Source organism: Olea europaea, chromosome 23 (genome assembly GCF_002742605.1).
Source record: "Olea europaea var. sylvestris chromosome 23, O_europaea_v1, whole genome shotgun sequence".
NCBI lineage: Eukaryota > Viridiplantae > Streptophyta > Magnoliopsida > Lamiales > Oleaceae > Olea > Olea europaea.
The window spans coordinates 3,523,591-3,530,719 of NC_036259.1; the positions used below are offsets into that span (position 1 = coordinate 3,523,591).

A 7,129-nucleotide genomic window follows, 5' to 3' on the forward strand; every position below is an offset into this window, starting at 1 on the left:
ACTATATTCAATTTTATTTGAACGTTTTGGTTAGTTTTTTCCTTAAAAAAAAAATTAGAAATAAGTTTTTACTCACCATTTTTCCTTACAATTGATATGATAATATTAAGAGCAAAGTATTAGAGAGAGGCTTCTAACAAAGGGCAGTAAACAGGGCTATAAACAGGGATTCACCTTAGCCCTTGACTTGAATTTAATCAACGGTTGAGGTTAATCCGTTTCATGTCTAGAGTCCCTTGTTGACTAGCGTTTCTGAAAGTATTAACTAAGGTAAAATAGTGTCCTATATAAATATATTATTGCACTTACAACGGCTAATTCTCTATTGTTAATTAATGTAAAAATGATTATAAAACAAATATTTGCCCCATAGTAATTGAGAAAGTAATGTTACCATTAGATTTTGAAATCAATTATATGATATATTTTTAAGACACGCAAAAACTATTGCAAGACATTAGCAAATACTTTTCACGGCTGCCAATTACCACCGTAAAAACCTTTACCTTGAAGCGTTTGCCCATGGCTAAAAAATTGTGGAGAAGACGTTGTATATACCTTTTGCGGCGGTATTGGGTACTTTTATGGCCAAAAAAAACTCCCATCATAAATACCAAGTTTTCTTATAGTTGTCCTATCTCAACATAAAAATAAAATAGAGAGAGAGAGAGAGAGAGAGGCATTTCCAATTAGAGTCTTTGTGCGTGGGGCCCAAATGGTCTTGTATGCTCACGAGTGAACTATTTTAATAGTAACTCCTACAAATGTTGCACAATCGCTAGTAAAACAAAAGAATGCTCAATCAAATCGTCTTTCCCAAGAAATTTCAGAAATTTGAATGTTCAAAGATGTTACTTTTCAAAATTGAGAGATCAAATCAAGGATAAATGGCAGATATTGACCTCGAATAGTATGTTGTCCTCAACCATAGACCAACGATGTCATTATCTGCTTCAAAAATGATGTTCACGCTTGCACAGTGAGCCTTATCAATTTAATCGCATGGACTTGATGTGAAGACCTTGTACAAGTCAATGTATTTTGTAAAATCATTCTATATATGTATTATTTAGTGATATATCAACAAAGTGGGTGGTCCACTGTTCACTAGCCCAAATTATTAAGCCCTTGTTTGAACTCCATTATTTTCAAGATGCACCTTTATCTTTTTTTTTTTTTTCTTATGTTTGCCGTAAGTAAATTTCGACCACTCAAACATTTCACCATCGCTGCTCCGTTGCAACTAGTGCCTCAAATTACCAGTTTATCACCCCTTTACACAAAAGTGTCCATCAATTTTACGTTGATCTGAAAACGAAGTAGTTTGAATATTTTCCTCCTCTTCTTCTTCCAATGAAATCAAGGTCATCGATGGCCTTCACTAAAATACAATTCTGATTTGGGAGGATGGAGTGGGGTGCGTTGGGTGGCATGGTGGCTCTGATTTGGGGTGGGGGCGGAGCAGGGCAGCTTGGGATTTTTGTTTTGTTTTAATTAATTATTTTAATTGTTCTCTTTTATTCTTTTAAATTGGTCAAAATTAGTCAAAATTTAATTTATTGGTCAACTAATTGTTAAATGAATGGTTTTCATCCATTTGAACTCCAGATATATATTTTTGAAAGATTTGGAACAGTGGGTGGCACAAAATGAAAGTTAAGTAAAATCTACAAAAATGTAAAAGGTTAAGGACTGCTACTACAATTTTTCTATTATTTTAAGATAACTGCCAAGTTTAATAATGATGTTTCAAGCTTTTGTTGACAGAGGTCATTGCCAACTTTAATAAAGAGATGTTTCACGCTTTTGCCACTGTGAACTTTATCAAATTTAATGGCAAGACTTGATGTGAAGACCCTTATATTTAGCATGATTGACAATCATTATTTGAGAACTTCTATACATATTTATTTTCAATTACATATTTATCAATAAAATATTCTGTATGCAAACTTAATTTTTTTTTTTTAACTCTTTAACTGCGCATATTCAAAGGACTTAGTGATATATCATCAAAGTGTGTCCTCCACAATTTAGTAGCTTAGATTTTCAAATAAGGTAGTTTAATAGTGTATTAGAACATATAAATGAAAAACTTTTGAATACAAGACATTTGATGAAAGAAGGATTCATACATGCAAAACATTTTTGAAATTTTTATTAAGTAGACATTTTTATAATCTACTTTATAAAAAATTTTGAATAGAAAAGGTTTGAACAGGTTTGCTGTTTGGATGTCATTATAAAGCTCAACCGTGAGGCTGTTGCTTGGTAAGCATAGATAAGCAAAACATGCTGGTGCATTTGGTTTTTCTCCAAATCTTCTGCATTTTTTCACTGGCGGTAGCATCGCCCTCGAATGCGACCACCGCCTCCACTAAACCTGGCTGCCAAAGTAGATGTGGAAACCTAGAAATTCCATACCCGTTTGGTATCGGGTCAAACTGTTCTAGGAGCAAATACTTTAATATCAGTTGCAATACTTCTTTCGACCCTCCAAAACCCTACCTCGTCGATCCTGGTCCTTCTATCGTTAATTACTCTTCCAGCTATGAGGTTGTTAATATCTCAAAAACTAGAATATATCTTAAGAACGTGGAGGCACAACTGTCAGTGGCCTGCAGTGGTATGGGATTCGATAACAAGACAGAGAATTATACTATAGCAATGGAATTTTATCGTAGTCCTTATACCTGGTCAAACGCGAATCAGGTCACGTCCCTTGGTTGTGATGACTTGGCTATGGTGCGAACAGATTCATCCAATGACTCCGACGGTGGTGTTGCTTGTGCATCCTACTGTCAAAACTTTTCAGATCCTGTTGTTGGGTCATGTCCGGGCAGGGGCTGTTGCCGGACCTCCATAACCAAAGGTACATATGTTGGAGTTAAACTGTCTGACATGCATAGTTACTGGGGCCGAGATAGCAGACTTTTCCGGTGCAGCTTTGCCTTCGTAGGAATGATAGGTGATGATGATAAATTTAATTTTAGTTTATCTCATCTTAATGATTCTACAACATTCCTAAACAATAATAAAAAGTTTATGAGTATGCCATTAGTGTTGGACTGGGGAATTACTGGATACGTGAATTGCACAGCAGAAGTTCAGAATATCACTGATTATGCATGTCAAAAGAATAGTTATTGCATTAATTTGTCCATCAAATTTTTTCAAGGATATCAATGTATGTGCAAGAAAGGATATGAGGGCAATCCTTACCTAGGATGCCAAGGTCAGTTTTTATTATCTTATTATTATTATTATTATTATTATTATTATTATTATTATTATTATTATTATTATTATTATTATTATTATTAATTTTACCCCCTAAAAATTAATATCCGTACTTAGTTGAAGTCTTGGCTATTTTATGGACGAGTTCAATACGAAAAATCTAACAAATGTTTATTGTGATGCTTAAATGGGATGGGGTGCCGCAGATATCAATGAATGCATGAATAATCATGAATGCATCTTATATGGAATCTGCACCAATACTCCGGGTTCTTATCAGTGCTCCTGTCCTTCCGGTTATCGCGGTGATGGTAAAAGAAATGGTTCTGGTTGTATTTCAATATCAGTACCCCAGGGTAAATTCGCAGTAGGTAATTTTCAAATAATCTTTTGCATATTAAATAACTGGTGAAATATAAGAAATTTTTCTTATATTTTGTGCTTTTAAGTTATAATAAATTATTAAATAAAATTAGATGTCCTATAATCAAGACAATAAGTATTATGCAATTGCTTGTTAATTTTTTTCTTTAAATATAATACAATTGCTTAATTAATTTTTTTTCCTATGATCAATGCTTAAATTAATTTAATCATTTATTATTTTAGAAATTGTCATCAATCAATTATTAGCACAATATGATGAACATTGACAGAAGTTATCTATCCTCAAAATTTAAGCGTTAGTAATCTAAATATTATTGAATTATAACAGTCGCAATATCAAATAAATAAAAAAACAAAAAAGATCAAGATATCAAATTAGAAAACAATAAATGATTGAATCCAAAATAGATGTGATAATCTTGACTTGAATTAAGTTGCATATGTTGATACTTTCAGGAGTAGGCTTGAGCGCTGGAATGGGATTGCTAGGGCTGCTATCCACTTGCTTTTGGTTGTACAAGTTTCAGAAGAAGAGAAAAATTAAAAAACGCAAAGAAAAATTCTTCAAACGAAATGGTGGTCTTCTGCTACAACAACAAATATCAACGGACGAAGGAATACTTCAAAAAACACGACTTTTCAGTGTTAAAGAGTTAGAGAAAGCCACTGATCACTTCAGTGAAAGTCGAATACTTGGTGAAGGAGGTCAGGGGATGGTGTATAAAGGGATGTTATCTGATGGAAAAATTGTGGCAATAAAAAAATCCAAGGTGGTAGATGAAAATCAAGTGGAGCAGTTCATTAACGAGATTGTCATGCTTTCACAAGTCATTCATAGGAATGTGGTTAAGCTATTAGGTTGTTGCCTAGAAACTGAAGTTCCTTTACTAGTTTATGAATTCATTTGCAATGGAACCCTTTACGATCATAACCGCGACAAGAGTGATGAGTTTCCATTTTCATGGAACATGCGCTTAAAAATTGCTGTAGAAGTCTCAGAAGCACTTGCCTATCTTCATTCTGCAACTTCTATCCCCATCTATCACAGAATATTAAGTCAACTAACATTCTACTTGATGAAAAATATGTAGCTAAAGTTTCAGACTTTGGAACTTCTAGATCAATCGCAGTGGATCATACTCATTTAACCACACTAGTAAAAGGAACCTTTGGATACTTAGACCCTGAATACTTTCAATCAAGTCAATTTACAGAAAAAAGCGATGTTTACAGTTTTGGAGTTGTTCTTGTTGAGCTCTTAACTGGACAACGACCAATATCTTTTGCCAAAACGGGAGAGGAAAGAAGTTTAGCAACAAGATTTTTGTTATGTATGGAAGCAGACAATCTCGAAACAATTCTTGACAGCCAAGTTTTAGAGCAAGGTAAGAGAGAAGAACTAATTGCAGTGGCAAAACTTGCACAAAGGTGCTTAAATTTGAATGGGAAGAAAAGGCCATTGATGAAAGAAGTAGCCACAGAGTTGGAGATTATTAAAATATCTCAAACGCATTTGATTGCATCTGATACTAAATATCAAGGCCTACAGTTGCGCAAATCCAAAGCGATATTGGTGTCCGATGATGACTACACATGGACAAGTTCCTCTAACAATATCATCCCATCATCAGATGCACAGCCCCTAATGATTCATACCACTTGATGCATTCTCTGATTTCTAAACAATTTCCTCATTTGTTGTATAATATATGCTCTTGTAATAGTTTATTTAAACAACTAAATAACATTTGGTCTAGATTTTTGTTATATTAATACACGGATCAGACTTTTTCAGCATGAGATTTTTACCTTCAATTGATTTATATTAACTGATTCTTTTAGACGTGCGTTTGCTTACTATAATGGGTTTTTCTCCAATGGACTCTCAAACTAGGGTGTATTATGCTACAATTTGTTTGAACACTACAAATGGACTGCATACCATCAACATATTATTTTGTGCTTTCTTCCTAGAGACAACAAAGATTTCTTCAGTATCAATATCTAATTTGGCTTCATTACTTGTGTGTATTCAGAACCTTGAACATGGATTTCATAAAGTTAAACTATTCCTTTGATTTACAAAAAGAAAAGAAAAATGAATGAAAACATTTTTTTTCTTCAAAGGACAGAATATTCATTAAACAACCTTTATGTTAATTGGTTCTTTTGCACAGAAAGTAACTTGAAATATGAGAATGCTTAGCCAGTTCGCCTTTCTCATTAAATTTTGGGATTTTGAATTGTTTGAAGACATTATTTTTCAAATTTGAGAGATCAAATCAAGGATAAATGGCAGTAATTGACCTTGAATATGTTGTTCACCAATAGACCAACGAGGTCATTGTAAACTTTAAAAATGATGTTAACGGTCGAGATTTATCAAATTTAACCCTTTTTTGAGCTCCATTTAACTAAATATACATTTTTCAAATCTCATTTTCAACCATATATTTCTCTACAAAATAATATTGCACATAAATCCAAAATTTTTTATTTTTTATTTTTTAACCACACATTATTCAAAAAAATATACTTTTTTTCCCAAAAACATCATTAAAATGGAGCCAAGAAAGGCGCTTAATGGCATAGGCTTAGCCCCTGTTTGAGCCTTATTACATTAAATTACATTACATTTCATTTTTCTCTCTCCTATTTTTAACCACACAATTTTTCATAAAATAATATTACACGTAAATCGAAAAATTTTCATTCTTTTTCAACCACTCATTTTTCAAAAAAATACTATTTCGCCCATTAATTTTTCCACATAATGGGGCTCAAACAGGGCTTTAATGTGGAGACAATATTGTGTTTTGAATGGTTGACCAGGAAATAGGAGTTAGACGGTGCATGACCCATATTGTACTTATAACTGTTATTTAACGAAAAATATTTGTTTGTAGGACTTGGAAAAACTATTTGGCCTTGAACCCCACTTATATAGAAAATTGAAAATTTATACTCTTGAAAGAATGACACTAATCAATATTGTCTAGTCTGCCATATCAAATAAGTAATTTTTAATACAAGAAATTGTTAGTTTGGATTGTGGACAAATTTTCTAAGGACCTTCTCGAGCCTGACTTGGACAGAAAATTAAAAATCAAGCTTTGTCAAGTATAAGAATGAGCACGGGAAGATTGGCTAGTTCCCAAAGTCTAGTTTCTTTGGTTTTGCCTTTGCTAAACATCAACATGGTGTGTGTGGACTATGGATGTCTCATTGGTATGAAAACATTTATCATATCCAACGCTAAAAGTAATAACCATCTTCCGCTCCCCCTACCTATCATTATAGACTTGTCATATTTTTTTACATGAATATTAAAGCCACAAAATGTTAGCGGAGCATTCAATTTTTTATTTTATCTTATTTTTAATTTTTTTGCATTGCAAAATTATTGTGAAGGAATATGTCGCAACTAGTTTCGTAAAAGTTTTATTTTATAAAATTTAGATTATGATTTAATATGGTAAAAGTTATATGAAACATTTATGCT

The 7,129-nt window shown here is 32.8% G+C and overlaps 1 pseudogene; it reads left to right on the forward strand.

Annotated features, from left to right (window-relative positions):
• The first annotated feature begins 1,955 nt into the window (after window positions 1-1,955).
• Window positions 1,956-5,421, forward strand: LOC111372134 (annotated as a pseudogene).
• Window positions 5,422-7,129: the final 1,708 nt, after the last annotated feature.